We start from the raw sequence: 22,098 nt of genomic DNA, 5'->3' as shown, positions 1-22,098 counted from the left end.
TAGAACAGAAATTGATTATGATGTACATACTGTGGGTTATCCTGACCCATTCTAAAATCTTCACATTTATACAAAAACTTGACTTTTGGTTTTATACATTTTTAAATTAATTGTATCCATTTCCTTGTAGTATTATAAATCATAGTGTGATTAACAAATTTTAACAAGTGCAATGAATCCTACTTATTGGGTTTCAGGTGCTGTCTAGGAGATGAACATACAATGGTGATATTCCTATCATAAACTATTATCCACAATGTGATGATAATGGACCTAGTGCTTAAGTAATAAATCTAAAATATTTAAAATATTTAAATTGTTTTTGATTTTCAATTTATTACATTATTATGATTATAATTAGTAAGCATTACTACTCAATCCAAAACTATCAGTCTTAAAATCATTTACAAAATAAAGGCTAGACAAATAAACTTTATCTGTGAGAAAACAATAATAAAATATGCCATTAACATGTGTGTCCGTGTGTTTTCATATGTATGACTGAGTACATGTTTGCATATATGAGGGCATGTGTGTGTCTATGTGTTCAAGTACATGCTTGAATGTAGACAACTCGGTTGTTATAGGACAGCTTTCTTGATAATGCAACACCTATAACCTACAAAGCCACTCACTGAGCCCTGAGCTCACCCTTTTAGCTAGTCTAGGAAGCCAGCTTGACCCAAGGATACATGTGAGAGGCAATCCTGCACACCCAACTGTTATTTAGGTTCTGAGAATTTTTATACAGCATACCTCTTCCCCTGCTGAGTCATCTCCCAGGCCCTCATACTTTCAGAACTTAAAATAACAGCCCAATTTTATTTTTCTCTGTATGATAACGCCCTCAATGGCAAAGTTTTCTCACAACTCATATTTGTTCATATTAAATATTAAACTTTAAATAGTTTGGTGACTATAGTTCAATTACTGAATACACATAAATATTTAAAACAAAACATGATCTTTTGGGATTGGATGATTTTTGTTGCTAGTATAAAATTATGTTAAGTGATAGTTCTATAGGAACAAAATTACATTTTTAAGAATATATACAAATACATGTATATATCTACAACTTTATGTAGAGACTTTGAATTTAAATAGGATTTTTTCAATGTCAATATAGAAATAACAAAATAATTAGTATTTATTATTAATAAAATTATTATTCCACTAAAATATAATATCTGACAATATAAAGACATAGCTTTCTTCATTATTGAATGTTCTAGGCATAAGTGATAATTAATGAAGGATATCTTAAAGCTCAAATACTGAAGAAATAGTATTCTAAAAAATTCTGAACACTCATAATTCATTTTAAAGGGTAATATTAAAGCATCTAAATCATGTAGAGACATCTGTAAAATAAAATACTTCAGGCATGAAAAAATCAGAGTAAAACTTAAGCCCTTTGTTATTTGGGCTTATGGTAGCTTCACTTACATGAAATTATTCATTGATTGTGATAATGTAAACAAAGTCTCTCACTTTGAGTAATGTGAATAAAGGCTTACAAAAAGCGTCTTCTATTTTCATAATGTAATCTAAGCTATCCAAAAGAGAGGGAACTAATGTTTTATACCAACTAGCCTTACATTTGCAAGATTCCAGATGTTCAAATGCTTTCATATGTGATTGAACATTATGTTTATCTGTACATTTAGAAGGTTAGATATTCACTTAGTACTCCTGAACGCTATTATTCCTGAAATACTTAAAACACTTGTAATAAGGTTCTAAAAATGTGTACTCTAACAGTGAAAAATATAGACTCTCATGAAATACAAATAAACAGTATTCCATGAAATGCAAATAAATTATAAAAGTTGAACAGAAAAATGAAAGAAAATATCTTCATAAAAATAAAGCCCAAACACCTCTCCATTGTTGGTGGGATTGCAAGCTGGTACAACCACTCTGGAAATCATTCAGTGTTTCCTCAGAAAACTGGACATAGTATTACCTGAGGACCCAGCTATAAATCCCCTGGGCATATACCCAAAAGATGCTCCGACATATAACATGCTTCATTATGTTTATAGCAGCCTTATTTAAAATAGTTAGAAGCTGGAAAGAAACCAGATATCCTTCAACAGAGGAATGGATACAGAAAATGTGGTACATTCATACAATGGACTCTGCTATGAAAAATAATGAATTTATGAAATTCTTAGCCAAATGGATGGATTTGGAGAATATGATCCTGAGTGGGGTAACCTAATCACAAAAGAACACACATGGTGTGCACTCGCTGATAAGTGGACATTGGCCCAAATGTTCAGAATACCCAAGATACCATTCAGAGACCACATCAAGCTCAAGAAGAAAGACCAAAGTGTGGGTGTTTCAGTCCTTCTTAGAAGGGGTAACGATATACTCACAGATTAAATAAGGAGACAAAGTGTGGAGCAGAGCCTGAAGGAAAGGCCATTCAGAGACTGCCCTACCTGGGGTTCCATCCTATATACAGTCACCAAACCCAGACACTGTTGTGGATGCCAAGAAGTACTTGCTGGAAGGAGCCTGATATGTTTGACTCCTGAGAGGCTCTGCCAGAGCCTGACAAATAGAGGTACATGCTCGCAGCCAACCATAGGACTGTCCAAGGAGTCCCTAGTGGAGGAGTTAGAGAAAGGAATGAAGGAACTGAAGGGGTTTGCAACCCTGTAGGAAGAACAATAATATCAACCGGCCAGTCCCCCAAGCGCTCCCAAGGACTAAACCACTAATCAAGGAGTACACATGGAGAGACTCATGGGTCCATCTGTGTAAGTAGCAGAGGATGGCCTTGTTGGTCATCAGTGGGAGGAAAAGCCCTTGGTCCTGTGAAGGCTCGTTGCCCCAAGGTAGGGTAATTTGAAGATGGGGAGGTAGGAGTGAGGTAGGAGTGGGTGGTTGTGTCAGGGTACACTCTCATAGAACCATGGGAAGGGGGAATAAAATAGGGGGCTTCAGTGTGGGGGGACCAGAAAAGGGGATAATTGAAGTGTAAATAAAGAAAATATCCAATAAAAAAAAAGAAATAAAAAAGAAAGCCTCATAAAAGAGAGGGAAGAACATACAACTGCAGGTTTATGGATCACATTATTTTTCTATATTTACAGGAGTGAGAGAAAGTAGCTACAGTGAGGTCATTGTTAGGACACGTGTACCTTTAATTTTTCACAGTGCTGTAGATGTACAAACCATGGGCTAGAAATAAGTAAGATTTCATGTAAGTTTGGCAAAATCATTTAAAAAGAGAGCTTGTGAACAAATTCGGTGTGTGTTTGCTCTAACACAAGTGTGAAGTCTGTTCCCTGCAGACTCAGTTAAGGTAAATTCATAAATAAAGGTTCACTTCAAACAGACCTGATTTTGTAGTGCTTTACTGACAGAGGCATCGTACAACTGAATTAATTTAATTAGTGAATAGATTAATTTCCTCCTTTAGATCATCAGAAAGAATTCTTCAATTCCAGGAGGAAATCTCAAGGACAAAAGATAATTTGCCTGTAAATAATTAATTTTCATGTAAATAGCCTGGGAAGGCAAAATGTTTAATTGACTATCAGACACTCCAATTGCTATGCTTCCTTAAGATAGCACACAGAAGCAGAGGGCATGCCTCTTGTGTGCTTTAGGTGAGCTTATCTTCCACACTTATGTTTTCATTATCCCCCAAACACACCAGATAAGACAGGGTCAAGAATAGCAAGCTCTAACCATTTTAATAGATGAGTCTATTTTGAGAATTGTCTGGGAGCACTTTCTTTATCCAAGACATACGAATGTAATAACAACCAGAGAAATGAAAATATGCCAATAGACAGAATCCTAAATAGGAGATCACATAAAATCGTATCTGTTATAAATTTTGTGCATCATTGATTAATCACTAGTCATTAGAATTACTTAGTTTAATGAATCTAATATTAATGTTTAGTATCAAAATAAATTTTGATGTTTGTGGAAAAACAGAACATTCCCTTTAACAAGTTTCTATGTATCAATGTCTTGATATTTTTAAAACAAAATTGATGATACTGTAATAATAAAAATTATTTTATAGCTTTAGAAACTTATAATAAGCTCTATCAAAAATTTTATCATACACACAAAAGTAGTTACTATGAAACATGATTCTAAACAAATGCTAAAAATTAAATTAATTTTAGGAGAATGGTATTTGAATTTTTTTACCAGGCTATAAACTTGTTGATGGAATACCCAAGACAGGATGATACCTTTGATAGAATAATATTTTTTTATTATGTTTTATGACTCAAGAAACCCAAGTTGTATTGGTTTCATAGAAAAAATAGTGAGAAACTTCTGTTGTTCGAAAGTTAGAAAATAGACAAAACATCTGGATTTCAATGAATGTCAACATGGGACCATTTGTCTCAGTTCTTTAAAAGGTAAGTTGTATGAGTCTAGAACACAGTATCGATACTTTCAGACATTCTTTGTATCTCAGTTTTTCTTGTCTAAATGTCTTTTCTTAAATGATAGATGGTAGGATAAAAAACTGATTGAGAGTTTAGAATACCTTTCAAACATTGAAATGACTTTCAAACTATACAATTCTTTAGATATATTAATTCTTTCTATTATTTTAAAACGAAAAAAAAAAGTAAACATGAGTGGTGATCGGAAGCTCTCTCGTTGGGATTTTATACCCACACCCTTGACTCTCTTTAATGAACTTTACTGGGATTGTATTCCTCTCTGCACAATCCAGGAGCCTATTAGTTAACCCAACACTCATTTTCAAAAGCCACAGGAAAGCTTTGTGCTAATCAGGTATTTCTATTATGAATGAAAGGGTGTTATTATTCATCCTGTTCTCTCAGTAATGTTTTCTAAGAAAGCCAGTCCAATAGCAATGATGATTAAAAATGGTAGTCTTTTGTTCACTCGAGTTCTTTATGATTAATATTTTCCTGCATTTTATGTGTGTATAGTTATGAATTAAAGTGATACTGTAAGAATATAGAGATTCACATCAATAAAGCATCATTAATCACCTGATATAGATGATTAATCGATTATAGATCTATTCTAAAGAGACTTTGGTTCACTATTGGTGTTTTAGAATCAGGGTCATTTGATCCTATTTGTCGTGGTTTAACATGAGGCAATGAAATCAAATGCCAACTTTCTTCTTGCTCCAATAATCCTTGACTTACTGAATCATTCTTTCTGCTTAAAATTGTTCTTCTAATACACGAATCAGAATTATAGTACAGACTTCTTATTTTAAAATTCTATGTATCATTACAAAACATTTTAATGTGCACCTATTTTTTACATAAAGGGCACACTCTAAATACAGTTGCTTCATTGCTAATATACATTAAGTATTTTTGTGTATTTCCAGATATGTTTTTGAATATGATAGGGGATGATATTTGGGGTTCTGTGTTTTTAAAAACCATTATAAAAAAACGTTTTGCAAATTTTCAAATGTGTTTTCATGATTAGAATTGTTCCCATTCCAAGCATCCACAATGATATAGTGTTCTTCAGTAGCCTGCTTTATTGTGGGCATATACTACTTTAACACGTAAACTCTCAGCATGAACTCTCAGTTACTTGGAGACAGAATTAAATTTAATTTTCTTACTTAATTTAACAGTCAAGATCAGTGATTCTCAACCTTCCTAATACTGGCACTCTCTAATACAGCTCTTCTTACTGCGATGACCTACTACTGTAAAACTTGTTTTTATTGCTACTTCATTATTGTACTTTGCTACTAGTATGAATTGAAATATAAATATTTGTATTTTTAATGATCTTAGGCAAACCCTGTGAAAGTGTTTTTTGATCCCTCAAAAGAGTCACAACTGGTTGAGTACCACTGTTCCAGAAAAGGGTAGCTTCTAAAACATGTATAGTATATATCTTATTACTTTTTTTTTAAAGGAATATCAGAATTTATCAAAGACAATACTAGAAATTTTAGAGCTTAATTTGAATATAGTATTAATGACTAGTTTTAATACTATTATCTATTGTTGTCAACAGTTGCTTTAGGTGTTATGACTAGCATGTTAAAGAATCAAAGTTATATATGTATTTATCATCATTAAGTGAGAATTGGGAAAATAAAATAAACTGAAATCACAGAGAAAGTAGGAGAATGTGGTTAAAAATTCTGGCTTTGAACCTCAGCTCTTTACTCCTGGACTAAATTTTAACCACAGGAATCATTTTCACCCTGTTTCTAAAACAATATAATGACAAATTAACTTGATTTGGGACATGAGACATTGGAAGTAGGACCTATAAATTTTGCACATCACCCAAAGCATAAATACCCTTTATGTCTGAAACATTTGACAATTGAAAGAATCCATTCACTTATAAATTTACCAGGGCACACTTTACTCAAAAATGATAACCATGATTTATTTCTTCCTAGAAGGCATATCAAATAATTTGATGATATAATGTTAAATAATTAAATTGGGTACTATTTTTAAATCACATTTTCTAACATTTTAGAAAAGTACGCTTAGTTCTCCATCAGAGTGAGATAACGCTACATGTTTTTTTTTTTTTTTTTCTGGGAAAGAATAGTGCCACTTCATCCAGTCAACCGAGACCTTTTGAAGTGCACTGTTGGCATATATTTTTAAAACAGAGTTTCTAGACCGTTCCTTCAAGAGCTCAAAGGTGGGTACTGACAGCAATCTCACTGTGTGCTTACATTCCTAACTCAGACTTAGTGTGGAAGTTTACTGAATGCCAAGCAGAGACGCTCTGAAAATCTTAGAGCATGAGTTAGTTGCATTGGTATGATTTTTCGCCAAATTTACAGAGGGCATCAAAGGGAAAAGCCATTAAAATCGATGAAAAGCCAATGGCACAAAACGTTAAAATACACACGAATATAGTGCCAGAGGGAGAGAACATTCTCAGAAAGCCGATCCTATGAAGGAGAGGATAGCCTTAGTTATGGACACGAATGTTCCCTATGGAAACTACAAGAAATATTCAACTTAGAATCCAAGTGAAAATGACACTGATTTCACAGAAATTTCTAGTGGGAGCTATTTGAGAGAATTCTAAAAAAAAAACAAAAAACAAAAACCACCAAAACTTTTATTCCCTTGTGCTTTGCAAAAAGTCACACATTTTGGTGGACAAGGACTAATTTTGATGTAATTTTTGTTGTAAAATAATTTTTATGTAAAATAATTTTTGATGTAGAAAGATTGTACTGGCTGGTTTTGTATATCAACGTGACACACGCTGGAGTTATCACAGAATGGAGCCTCCCTTGAGGAAATGCCTCCATGAGATCCAGCTCTAAGGCCTTTTATCAATTAGTGATCAAGGGTGGGAGGGACCAGTGTGGGTGGCACAATCCCTGGGCTGGTAGTTCTGGGTTCTATAAGAAAGCAAACTGAGCAAGACAAAGGAAGCAATCTAGTAAGCAGAACCCCTCCATGGCCTCTGCATCAGCTCCTGCCTCCAGGTCCTTGCCCTGTGTGAGTTCCAGTCCTGGTTTCCTTTGGTGCTGAACAGCAATGTAGAAGTATAAGCCTAATAAACCATTTCCTCTTAAACTTGGTTTTTGGTCATGATGTTTTGTGCAGGAATAGAAACCCTGACTAAGACAAAGATTAATCTTTTACTAAAGATTTTGTATTTTAGAGCATGCTGGGATTTCCTGTACATTAGCATTACAAATAAAGTTGTGGAGATAGAATCAGATCTATGATGACATGCTGGTCCTCAGGTTGTTTGCTCAATTTCCCTTACCTGAAATGAGCCCTTTGTATAAATCCAGGAATAACTGAAGACTTATGGTACAATCAGAGTTAATATTACATATTCTAATATCTGTGGAAATGCCCAATTCTGTATGAATAATATTTAGGGCCAATCTCACATTGCATTTACAAAAGATGAACATTTCAGGTGAGCCACTTATTTGAGGAAAATATATTAAAATTATTAATAAATCATTTGTATAAAGTGCACTACCATGCACTCATACTGAATATATATTAAGTGCTAATACTTCTTTATAAGTTTACATTGTGATATAATTTGAATAAATTTTTTAAAAAATCACGTGAATGTACAGCATCTTTACAAAATCTAGAGATAATCATCCTGATATTATTAGGAAATTTTACATTTAAGGTTATTTTATTGTAGGTTATATGTGTATAACAATGACTGAGTTTTTGTTCAAAAACAAAACAAAACAGAAACATTTAAAATCTTTTGAAAACAAACCACTATTATACACACCCTTTTCACTTTCAGGTCAAGAATGCCATTTATTTTTAGTCATTTAAAAACCCTCAAAGAATGAGAATTACAATTATACAAATTATGGAAGAGAGTTAAATATCTGACACAGTTAATTTATGAAACACTGATTGATATTTTCCATCACTGATATAAAAGACTTTCATAGATCACTTATATCTCTAAGCCCCAAGATAATGCACTTGTTTAAACTTTCTAGAATGTACCAGAGACCTGGGAGGTGAGAGACTCTCAGGACTCAAAGGGAGGGACCTTAGATGAAATGCCCTACAGTGCGGAGAGGGAACTTGTAGAGTCTACCTCTAGTAGAAAGACAGGGTGTCAAGTGGAGGGATGGGGTTGTCATCTTACAGTCAAAATCTCTGACTCAGAAATGTTCCTGCCTAAAAGAACTGCAGGGAAAAAAATGAAGAGACTGAGGGAAAGCAGGTCCAGAGACCTGCCCAAATTGGGAACCAGCTCAAGGAGAGGCTCCAAGGCCTATTACTGATGTTATGGTGTGCTTACAGACAGGATCCTAGAGCATGGCTTCCCTCAGACAGACCCATAAAGCAGCTGATCAAGACGGAAACAGATACTTACACCCACCCAATAGACAGAAGCCAGGGACCCCTGTGGTTAAATTAGGGAAAGACTGGAAGAAGTTGAGAAGGAGGGCAACCCCATAGGAAGACTCCACAGTCTCAACTAACTTGCACCCCTAAGATCTCTCAGACACTAAACCGCCAACCAGGCAGCACACACAAACTGGTCTGAGGTCATAGACACATATACAGCAGAGGACTGCCTGGTCTGGAGTCAGTGAAAGAAGATGCACCTACCCTTTGAGAGACCTGAGGCCCCAGGGAGAGGGGACTTCTGATGGGGTGGTGGCAGGGGTTGTAGCTATGGGGGTGGGGACATCCTCTTGGAGAAGGAGGAGGAGGGATGGAATAAGGAAATGCTAGAGGGTGGACCAGTAGGGGTATAGCGACTGGATTCTAAAAAATGATTACAGATAATTAAAAAACAATTAACCTAATATACCATAATCTAAAATATCTCAAATTAATTTGCAGGTAGCAAGAGCTTATAAAACAAATACTACTCAAAATGAAAACAAATATTTTCATCACATGAAATGTAAACCTAGGACATGATAAAATGTGTAAATCCATAATATCAAAACTCTGTTCAACAAGGTTTCAGGAACCACATGTGTGTTCTTAGAATTAACTTACATCTCCTTATTCTATCTGTAGAGAGTTCCAAGGCATCTTAAGCAGTTCTATTTAACATTAGCAAAACATTTCTAGTCAAAATAGTGATAGTATTAGTTATTTTTTTCCTCAGGATATTCTAAAATGATTGTAATGTTTGAAATTTCACACATAAACTTCATGAAATATCAAGATATTAAAAAGCTGTCAGAAATTCACTCTTGACACATACAGCAAATTTCTCTCTTATAACTATGGTGTCTGACTCTAATGTTTTTCATGTCCTTGTTGCCAAAAAATAAGGCCAACCAATCTAAATTCTTCCTTATTATAATTTGAAAAGAAGCACATTGCTTCTTCTGAAATCATAAGGGAAAATTACCTGGAGATTAAATGGACCAAATAAATTAGGGGTTACAAACAGACAGTCAGTAAGCTAACATATTTACCTGTACTTTATTTGTTATCATAATAAAGCATATTAGAAAGCATATATTAGGGAATCTCAAAATCAGAAGCAATATAAAACGCTTTACAATTTTTTGTTTCTGAAATTATAGTTCTGCATGATCTCCCTGCTTCCTTCTTCTTTCTCTAATTCCTCCCATGTAACTGTCTTGCTGTTGTTCAAATTCAGAACCTTTTCCTCCATTGTTTGTTATGTACACATATGTAAGTGTGTGTGTAAAAGTCCATAAGGAAACATATTAACTATCTACCTAAACTATATATGATATATGTAATTGGCACATAAATACACATATGCAATTTAAATAGAAATATCTTATCTGAGCTGAAAATGCTCCCTGCAAAGGCCAAAAGATATCTATTAATATCCACAAGAGATGTCATGAGAAATGCTGTTTTTTGTTTTTGGTCAGAGTTATCCATGAGAAGCCCAAAACATTACAAGCTATTATGACATCTATTTGTTTTCTGAGGGAGGTAGAGAGTAGGTAATTGTTGATGAACATTTCATGTACTTCATACACATAACTCAGAGACTACTGGCTAGAAATGATCTGTAAGCCTTAGGAGGAGCTTGCACCAGTAGGTATCCATGCAAGTATCCAAAACAGGGAAGCAACCACCTGTCCTGCCTAGCTAATGACACTTATAAAGTCCAACAAAACCAACACGGCACAATAAACCTAAGGGTGCAGTACTAGCATACTTACTTGGCTGTAACCAGCAGCTCTCTAATTGGACTTCAGACCAGCTCAACAAGAGGAAAACCTAGTCATCTACACAATTAGTGAAGTCGTAGATCTTGGAGGATAAACTATTACCACCACCTTACTATACCAACATTGTCTCCAACTATATTCAAAATATGTGCCTGGAGAGCAGCAGGTAAGTATAGTCCCAACCCTTCCCCAAGGAAACTTATAACAGAGTGAAAATATTACAGAGAATCACAACCAATCAAAATGCAGTGCTGTAGGTAGAGCCTATTCCTATTACTTGCACCTACAATAAAACTCCTTTACCCATGGCGTAGGGATCATTATAGAAGAGGAGGCAGACTGTTAGTCTATATCTTTTTATTGGGGAATTGAGTCCATTAATGTTAAGAGATATTAAGGAATAGTGGTTGTTGCTTCCTGCTATTTTTTTTTATGTTATTTTTATATTAGTGTGGTTATCTTCTTAAACCACCAACCAAAGAGTACAGATGGAGAGACCTGTGGCTCCAGCTGCATATGTAGCAGAGGATGGCCTTGTTGGATATCAATGGGAGGAGAGGCCCTTGGTCCTGAGAAGGCTTGATGCCCCAGTGTAGGGGAATGCCCAGACAGGGAAGCAGAAGTAGGTAGGTTGGTGAGTGGGGGGTAAGTGGGGGATGAGATAGAGGGTTTTCTGAGGGGAAACCAAGAAAGAGGAAAAACAATTGAAATGTAAATAAAGAAAATATCTAATTAAAACAAAACAAAACAAAAAAGCAAGAAGAAGAAGAGGAGGAGGAGGCAGAAAGATTCTAGGAGCCAGAGAATCAGAAAACTTGTTTTGAGACTGTGTCTCCAATGTGAGCTGATTGAGGATAACAATAGACATGTTAATTTGGATGGGAATTCTCTCAGGGTTCCACCCTACATGAATCATTTCAGGCAACAAAGAGATGCTAAGAATAGAAGTCCTCTTCCTAAGGGGAGGACACACTACTTGGTTATCCAATAATGAATGGTGAACCTAGGAACACACATTCAAGTAAGATTAGACAAACTGAAAAGGATTTGAAAAGGAGCAAGTTAGGGTTACATGGGATATTTCTAGATGGAAGGTAGAGAACGGGGAATTGATGCTATAAAATTAATTTAAACAATTCAAGGAATATTTAAAAGTAAGAATCACTATCCATATGAATATATTAAATGAGAGTCAACTAATTAATGTACCAATTATTACCACCAGTAAAAATTTCCCAGAGTAACCTGAGCTACGAAACCTATCTGCAAAGCTGAAGTGATGCAAAATGTTTATAATGCAGAGAAAGTGCACACTGAACAAAATTTGGTTTGAATGAATTTAATGTGGTCTGGAAGGCATGTAATGATATATTATATTTGTTCCAAACTACATAGTTAAAAGTAAGGTATTTGTTTGTGTGCTTTTGTGTGAGAGCACACACACATATGGCACACATAGAGGGTGAAATAAGGAGAGATTTTTGTCACCATCATTAGCTGAAAGGAATGCCTGAAAATTGACAGTATTTGGAACACTGCCATCTATTGTCATGATCACCTTAAGACTGCAGACATTACTACTTTACTACACTGTTCTCTTTTAAGTCAGCAGAAGTTTAATGAGGAGTAATTCCAAATGAGCAAATAAAGGTATGAATAATATAAAATAATATGAAATAGTATAAAGTAACATAAAAATCCACGTTCATCTTAGCTCAACTAAAAGGAAGGAAAATGAACTGTTAATACAGGATCCTGAGAAGGTGGGTATGTCACAAGCATCACTTCCGCCATGCATGACAATGTTCAGACAGATTGCCATTCTATACTAAACACTAGAATATGATGAATGATGTAGTTGATTCTTAACATGAAAAATAAAATTAATAAAGTATGTTTCTCTGGAGGCCAAAAGCCAATATGAGAGCATGTTGAAAATTAATTTCTCCCATTCTACCTCCCTTAAGGGCACTGAGTTTATAAGAGTAGCTTAATTTTTTTTTCTGTTTCTTGAGTTTTATGCTTTGCTTTACGTCTTTGAGTTCACAGGCTGCTGCTTTATGTGTGGGACATTCCCCCTGTGCCTGGGCCTGCTCTTATCTAAAGACATGCTACCCTCTTTCTGCAATCTCCTCTCAAATTCTGTGGCTTTGGTACCACTTACCTCCCTCCCAGGTCCTTTTCCAGTCAGACAGTAAGAGCAGGGTGGTGGAGAGAGCAAATGCGTTTCTAAAATTGGTGGTGGGCCATATTGACAAAATCACATTAGTTCCCGGCATGTAATGAATTCTCAGGTTGGAAATGGCACTTCCTGTTACCCATTGAATCATCTCCCAGAATGAAAGCCAAGTTAAAAAGCATAGATGCTTACCCTTAAATGCTCAGTGTCTTTGAAGTGGAAGTTAAGAGGTGTGGGAATAATGGTAATGGGAAAGATACAGCACACTAGGTATGGATAGAAGACAGCTGCTGCACTTCTACACTTGGTGGAGGAAGGAAACCCCAGGGAGACAAACCAACTGGAGGAAGAAGTCACAGTGCATTACCCAGGATGATATATAATGGAGAACCCAATAATGTGTTCTTTGATATGTCTCATTGGTGGTGTGTGTGTGTTCTCAAACAAAGGTTAACACATATTGTCTTAGTCAGGGTTTCTATTCCTGCACAAACATCATGACCAAGAAGCAAGGTAGGGAGGAAAGGGTTTATTCAGCTTACACTTCCACATTGCTGTTCATCACTAAAGGAAGTCAGGACTGGAACTCAAGCAGGTCAAAAAGCAGGAGCTGATGCAGAGGCCCTGGAGGGATGTTCTTTACTGGCTTGCTTCCCCTGGCTTGCTCAGCCTGCTCTCTTATAGAACCCAAGACTACCAGCCCAGAGATGGCACCACCCACAAGGGGACCTTCCCCCTAGATCACTAATTGAGAAAATGACTTACATCTGGATCTCGTGGAGGCATTTCCCCAACTGAAGCTCCTTTCTCTGTGATAACTCCAGCTGTGTCCAGTTGACACAAAACTAGCCAGTACACATACTAAATAAAAAGAACTGTGATTGTGATCCTACATGTTTTCTATGCTATTTGTTAAACTGCTTTTAAATTATATTTTAGAAAGTATGAATTCTCCTCATATAATTAGTAAAAATCTTCATTCTTATGAATTCTGTCTGATGTAAATCAAGTAATAGTAAAATAATTTCAAGACATTTTATTAGGACAAAAGAGGATACAACTTAAAAAATGAAAATAAATATTAATGACTGTGAACAAAAATTCCACATTTGTGAAGAGCCAATCTATTTGGTAGATAGATAGATAGATAGATAGATAGATAGATAGATAGATAGATAGGCAGATAGATTCAGATAGAGCTTTAATTTTTCATTACTCATTCCCAAAGCCAGTTTTCTAAACTATATTTTAAGGTGCAAAATATCACTTATGTACTATTAGCATATCAAAATATTACTTATATATCAAACATTATATGAAAATAATTTTGAACATAGGATATAATTTCCTAAAATTCCATATGACTATTTCATCTTTATAGTTTTCTAATGTTTCAGAACAAATTTTAGAGGCAACGAATGATAATCCAAGACATAAATTTATGACACAAAGTTTTGTGGCTCCTTCAAAGATTCTGACTAAACAGAACTTTATAAAGTCAGTGCTCTGTCTCTGTGTGTTAATGAAGATGGTGGAGCCCATCCGGGAGGTAGCATCTCTAGTTGCTGCCTCATACTGGACAAAAGCCCAGGCTCTATGTGAACACAAGTTCAGTGGAAACCTTTGCATCAATCTTGTTGTGAGTCCATTATAATTTTCAACCAGTTTTCTCAGTATGTTTTAATATTTATTCTTGAATATGAATGTTTGTAAACTCTACATGGAAACCTTCAAAAGAATAAAGTCAGAAACAAGTTTTTCCTTATTCTCCTTGAATCATAAGTTTTGTAATGTTATAACTTTCTTATTCAAATAAAATTACATTACATATTTACAATCAGAAATCATGCACAGTAGGTGCTATGAAATCATAAAAGTGAGTTTAAGATATATCAATTATTTTTATATGTTGAATCTTTCTTTAGATATAGATCAAATATAGACCTTGGTATTATTAATTAAAAAAACTTCATTCCACATATATAAAGAAAAATAAATGTGTCTCTGCAACTTGAATGCATTTTTTCTTTAATGGTTCACACTAACATAACCTATGAATATTTATAAGGAATACTTCATTACAGGCATTCAATATTTGCATCTTATAGAACTCATTACAAAGCAAAGTTATGCTGATTTGAAACTATAATAACTCTCTTCGTTGTCAAAATTTACATCAAACAGCTGAATTCTGAATAAAACAGTACAAGATAGATGAATACTCTTTTATAAATAAGTATCCACATAACAATTTTAGGGGTTTGTTATTTAATTCTTGAAGATGGACATAATGTCAGAAATATGAAAGTCTGGAAATGCTGAAATATAGTTCTAAAAGAAAAGGAGACAAATTTAAAGCCTTGTTTAAAGAATCATTTGGGGCTGCAGGTACATAGTAAAATATCATGAAACTTTTTAAAAGTTTATTTTGAAAAGAAACACAGAGAAATACACAGAGACAGACAGACAGATGCAAAGAGGATGAAAATATTTAAATTTCTCAATTTTGAGACAGATGAAAAGGATTTGAGAGAGAAAACTTTTTCTTAGTATTCTTCACACAATTAATTTATTCCAATATGAACTAAGACAATATTACTTTAGACTATAATAAGCTGCTAATGTTTAGAAATGTTAGTGATAAGATAAATATTTTTCCTTAGACATTTTATTAGTACTTGTGTATGTATGGCTATATAAAATACAACATTTTTAAGTCTTTGTACATGTTCAATATAAAATAAATGTGCTCTTAAGATTATCAGTTCCCTCTATAAATGTAAAAAAAAAAATGTCAAGTGCCTATTGAGATGACCCTGAAGTAGATAAAGTGATCAGACAATTAATTTTAAATCCACAGTGTAATATTAAAGCTTTGTACTGACAAATGTGAAATTATTAGGGTATTTTTTGCTAAGCCTCTAACATTATATAAATAGGATTTTTGATTTTATTATAATGTCTTTTTTATGTAATAGATTTCCCACCCACCATATGTGTAGGCAAAAGAGATTATATTTTACAGTCCTCAAGAACCATGAAGATTAAATGGCAACAATTATTTCTAGTCATAGCTTTTCAAAATGTCTAATACATACTATTCATTAAATTATCTAAATGTACAACACATAGTATAATTCAGTTTAACTTTTGGAAAAGTAAAAGTTTTCTAATATAAGTTTTATCAATTTCTATTATATATTACCTATAATGATCTGTTCCAAAACATTAAGGTATATTGTATTTCACCATTATAATCATTAAAAGTTATCAATTAATTGTTATGAACACATAGAAACAATTGTGTTATTTTATCCCCTTTTGTAAATACGTTGGGTCCATACAAACATGCTTATGCAACCAAGTACCAGTATGTGCAAATATATAAGTTTAAATGAAAACACAGCTATAAAACCAAATAAGCATTTGAAGACACAAAGACATAACTATGTAATTTGTAAGAGGTGGTTTATCTTTTAAAATAAATACTTGATGTATTACATGTATTTAGATTGATAGTAATAAAACACATATATATGAATATGTTGTAAACCAGTTATGGCTATTACATGGAATTCTACCATATCCAGATTGTAGAACAGACACAAATCTGGTAAGGATTATAGAAAAAAAAAGTTATCCCTTAAAGAAAGATCATGGCTAATATTCCATTTTTTTTAAAGTAATCTATATTTTGTCATTAACTTTGTAAAACTGATGTTCATTTACTTATTTATTTGAGGAAAGTAGAGAGGAAGCACATTGTGCCACAGCTTGTGTGTGTGTGTGTGTGTGTGTGTGTGTGTGTGTTTCTAGACCAGAGGGCTATATGCATGAGAAGGTTCTCTCCTGCCAATGTATGGGCTCTGAGGGTCAAATTCAGGAAAGTACCTTTACAGGCTAAGGCAGCTCTACATTTCTCATTACCAAATAAATGTATTGCCAGTGTTCATTTTCCTAGATAATATATGACAACATGTTTCATTACATGTAATAGCTCTCTCCTTGTTAGTATTCCTTCCTGAGATCCTTGTTTCCTGATGAGCATGACCTTGTGAGATACTGTCAAAAATACAAGATAAAGTTTCACCCTGCATTGGAACTTTGGGCAATTATATAGAGAATGTTATAGGTGCTTCCCCTGTTTTAACAGAAATTCTACCAAACATAGCTGCTTCTTCAAATGTAGCTGAGGACTTATAAACTTCTAATTGAAACTTCAAATAACAAATCTTGGTACCTAGCATTTCCATTAAAATTTAAAATATTTATTTGAGCTGAAAATACAATAAAATAAAATGAAGTCACATTTGCTCTTCATTACTATAGAACCAATCTCCAAACAGTATAAGAAGTCTTTTAAATACATACTTATGGTACAACTTTGTACTGTTTTAGCCAAAAATACCCAGTAACTTATTTTTTTATTATTATTAATACAAATAGAAGAAATGGGAACATTAATTCATCACGTGACTGATATTAATTGGCTTATTTAATAAAATATAAATAATAACATTTAATATTACTCAAATGCTTGGCTCTTCTCTTCTCCACCTTCTGCTCTAAAAAGTGTAATAAAATAAAAAATAAACACACATATACATATGCACATACAGACACACACACACACACTCACACACACACACACAGACCACACTAAAAATAAGAACAACTAAAAATAAGAATAATGTTTCCATTGTTAATTCTCAATAAATATAATCAGCTTTCACAAAAAAAAAAGCACTTTAATCAACTGAGTGTTGTGCATATACATCTATGTGTAGCACTAATTTGTTTTAATGTGCTATGAAAAAGAAAAAAGAGAGAGACTTGTGAAGTTGGGAAGAAAATAATTTGGGAGTATATGAGAGGACTGGAGAATGGAAACAGTGCAGATACGATCACAGTTTGCGGTATATATGAAATTCTGAAGACTAAACAGAGCATTATAATAAAAGTCCACACTGTGACTTTTACATTGTGGGAGGTGTTTGGCGAAGGTGCCCATGTGTAATGTCTTAGACAGGTTCCACAGTATCCATGTACTTTGTATTTGTAATTCAACTATAAGAGCATCTCTGAGAGTGCGAAATTTAGGAATAAGTACAACAACATGTTAGAATTACAATGGGGATGTTTGAAATTGAAAGGAGACTTCCTTCACTGTGCAATCCTTGGCATTCTTTAGTGTTGAACATAATGGTGGTTTCAGGAAGAGAACTAAAGTAACTCTGAAGGACACTTCTGCCGAGATGGATTAAAACCACTAGAGTTACTACATTCCATCTCTTTCTTTCTTCTTTCTTTCTTTCTTTCTTTCTTTCTTTCTTTCTTTCTTTCTTTCTTTCTTTCTTTCTTTCTTTCTTTCTTTCTTTCTTTCTTTCTCTTTCTCTCTCTTTTTCTCTCCTCTCTCTCTCTCTCTCTCTCTCTCTCTCTCTGGCTCTCTCTGGCTCTCTCTCTGGCTCTCTCTGATCTATCATTGTCTATTTATTACTCATTTATCATATTTCTAAGCTTCACTCATCTTCATAGAATTTATCTCATATAACAAACAATGTCTTTTGCCAATCTACCATCTTTATAACTTATCTATCATCTACCAAGCCCTAACTGTCATCAATTTACCTACTACCCATCTACATATCTATATCTACCCATCTATTGCCAACATTTTATAAGCAATCAAACCCTTTTCTATTCTATACAAAACATGATGCTCTTAAATCTTGCTTTTCTCCCGGATGCAATTAAAATATTAATTCTAGATCTAAGGTTCCAAACTTTTATATAAACTCGAAATTGAGACAGCATTACTTTTTTTTTTAGCAACTTAAGATGTATTTAAGAGACAAGCTACTTTTTCAAAAAGTATGAAACACACAGAGAAGGAGAGATACATTATTCTTAGGCAATATTTCACTGTCCACAATTAAAACTGGTTCTCTTATAAGCTTAAAATGAGATAAAGAAAAGTTCATTTTGCCATTTTTCTCTTGGTTCTTTTAGTCCTATGCCAAATTCTTTCCTCCAAGAAGTTCCACTTTAAGTAGCTTTTGTCAGTAGCAAAATGCACAAGAATCCAAGTATGGAGTTTTTCATAAATATCTTACTCCAATAAACTTACTATACACATTCTGATGGAATTGTGAAAAACATACATAAAAAAAATCCCATAAACTTGGATGTATAAATATTAAAAATGTTCTACATTTTTAAAAGGATCATACTTTTTTCAAGTGCCAATTTAATTCTATAGTATACTTAAATGTTCACTGAAGTGAGTAGAAAAATTCATGAAAACAGAGCAAACTAACAATCAGATACACTGATGTAGTTTCAAGAGAGCTAATGACTGAGCAATGCTGTTCTCTTCCACAGGGAGCAAGTCACAGCCAACATTTGCTGATGACACATTTGCATGCATTCTTTAAATTAACTTTGATTTCACTTGATTCTTTCTTGCAAGTATTAAACTTGTCATGTTAGTCACATAATTTTTATTACATAATTTTAAGCACTTGCTAAAACACTGAAGTTGACTTCCCTTTTATATTCCTGAATATATATTGTAGAAAGTAATGTCTGCCTCACAGGATACCAAAGGAAAGGTTATACACACAGGCAAAACTATTGAAATAATCTCTCTCACCTGGTGAATGTATAGTGGAAAGGATATTGTACAGAATGAGCAGTGTGTGTAAAGGAACAGAAGAAAATGCAAAAGTGACCGTATACCATGCAAGGTGACATTCAGAAAAGGTTCTGATCTAGTTACAGTTTATCAAGTCAAGCAAAGCAGCATATCATTTAAGAGTATATATTAACTTGAATTATGAACTGGGTACATGCAACTACCACAATAAATTTTTATGTCAAATATGCATATAAGATAATAGTGGTCTAGTTATTGGTATAACCAGTTCAAATTCTGTTTTATGTAATTTATAAAAAGATACTGGAAAATAATATTGTTCATGTTTGAAAATTGCATAATATTATATAACTATTGTCTTATTAGAACTATTGGATCTGCTTACTTTGAAATTAGATTCATTACTTTTAAACTAATATTGTCATCTGCTTTCTCTAAAGTATTACTTCATTCATTATTTTATATTAGTTTGCTTATAACTTATACCCCAAAATTTTCCCACTTTTAAAAGTGTATAGATATCAGATATTGCTTAACATTTAAGTCTTTTCTACTAAATGAATATAATATTATATCTACACTACACTGCAGAAGAATTGCCTCCATCTGATGATAAATTCAATGACAGAATACAAACACATGCTGCTCATTTCTTTCCAAGTTCTGTCGTGAAACATGATGGAGCAGCCTGCTATTTGATCTACCTTATCTTTTATAATATCTGTTGAAACTGTCACTCACTGTTTTCATGGTTACACAAATACATTCCTCACTTGGCAGAGCATTGCCTAGGCAATAGGCAATCACTTTGCAAATCTCAAAATATGGTCCGTCTTTTACCAAATACAGGAGATTTTTAAAAAATCAAATTAGGACCATGAAAAATAATTGATTTAATAAAAATCTATTGATTTCACAGAAATCAGAAAAGAATGTCAAATGAAGATTTTCTCCCATGCCACAAAAGTTATCACTTTTCTTTGATATTATTAAAATCATATTTTTTCAAATTACATGATTTGGCCATTATATATATATATATATATATATATATATATATATATATATATATATATCCTTGGAAATCTCTTGCTTACAACATAATCCATGAAATGACAATAAACCTCCAAAAAAAGACCAAGTTTTCACAAATCAATAATTCATTATATTTTCACCAAAGCATAGATCAGACAAATTATCACAAACTTATTTGTTACAGTTGTTAACTTTCATTATACCATTTTGATACATAACAGTCTCTGAGAACTTCACTCAATTTAAAGTGGCTAAATTCTACCTCATTATAAACAACATTGAAAAATAAAACCCATCAAGTCTATTGGTAAGATCGTGGGGCTTTCAAGAAATTACTTAATGTGAATAGTGATATCGATTCTGCAATGAAAAGGCAGAACAAAAATTACTCCTGGTAAAGCAGTCCATATTCTTATCATTCCAGGCTTACAAACGCCAAATTTTACCTTTGGCAGACTTTTTTATTTTCACTAAGTTTCGACATTATTAAATGGTCCAGTTTCAGCCAACAGGTACATACATTTATAATGTTTCCAGCAGTGACAACCACATACATTTGCAGAAATGTCTGTTATCAGGTAAAATTATCTCATTAAAGCATGAAAGCCATTGACATATGAGACATATTTTAAGTCTATTATCTCATCTCTTATCTACAAACCATTCACACTAAATTATGAATAATGGTGCTTTTACATTTTCACCATTCTGATTCAAAGTAGTTAACAAAAGTTACGAGAGAACTAGAGGACCATTTCAAATTCACATAAATAAGACTATAAACGATCACTTTTTTTTTTTTTTAAAGGGGGATTCAAAGCTGCTCCCAATGAACCAATACGGTTTGAACTTTGGTTTTATTACAACAATAGTAATCCAAAAGCAAATTTAAAGGACTATCAAAATAGGTTGATGGGCACGAGGAATTTTTAAAAGTCGTATGGGAATGCAGCTCTCCATATTTTCACCCTAAGCATTTAAATATATTTTTTCAAATATTATAAAACATATTACCTGCTACCAAATAGAGGAAGAGAACAGAGCAGCCCCGAAGAATACTTGAGTGGAGAAAAGCAGTATCTAGCCTAGATGATAAGAAAGCAAAAACTGCTATGCTTCTGTTTTCCAGCAAATGAATAAGGCTTACCTTGTTTAGCAATGGAACGGAGTTAGCCTTGCTCAGCAGGGTTGATTCTGTTGTTGCTCCTGTCTCATCCCTTCCTTTCCCCTTTTTACAGTGTCTCCCCAGCCGAATCTTCATGCATCTCTCTGTGCCTCTCTTTCAGCACCACTTTTAACTCACACAGGCAGGAATCTGAAAGCAAAGGAACTCTCTGATTGGCTTCCATTCCGCGTTCCTGATTAATAAGAAACGTCCCTCATATAAGAGGATATTGCAGCTGATGGCGCTGCAGGGCTCCAGGTTTGAGGATGGGCTGTGCAGACAGACCCCTTTTGGGCCGGGCGATTTGCAAGTGAATAAAGTGGAAGGACTGAGGGAGCATTTGCTAAAGACCCTCATAAGAAGAGAAAATAACCCGGCGTTTTTAGGCTCTGTTAATC

At 33.8% G+C, this 22,098-nt stretch overlaps 1 protein-coding gene across 2 annotated transcripts in view; it reads right to left on the bottom strand.

The window, feature by feature from the left end:
- The window catches only part of Cdh9 (cadherin 9), a 118,847-nt gene extending 97,001 nt beyond the window's left edge, over positions 1-21,846 (bottom strand). Inside the window, exon 1 of one of the 2 annotated variants that reach the window (XM_021208400.2) lies at positions 21,683-21,846. The gene's annotated coding sequence lies outside the window, so the exon portion shown is untranslated. Of the gene's footprint in view, positions 1-21,549; positions 21,605-21,682 lie in introns of those variants that run through there. The other variant, XM_029543973.1, reaches the window with a different exon arrangement.
- Between the last annotated feature and the right edge of the window lie 252 nt (positions 21,847-22,098).

The sequence above is a fragment of the Mus pahari genome, chromosome 11 (genome assembly GCF_900095145.1).
Source record: "Mus pahari chromosome 11, PAHARI_EIJ_v1.1, whole genome shotgun sequence".
NCBI classification, from domain to species: Eukaryota; Metazoa; Chordata; class Mammalia; order Rodentia; family Muridae; genus Mus; species Mus pahari.
The sequence above is the reverse complement of the archived record's forward strand: the minus strand, read 5'-3'. Positions and strand labels throughout refer to the sequence as shown.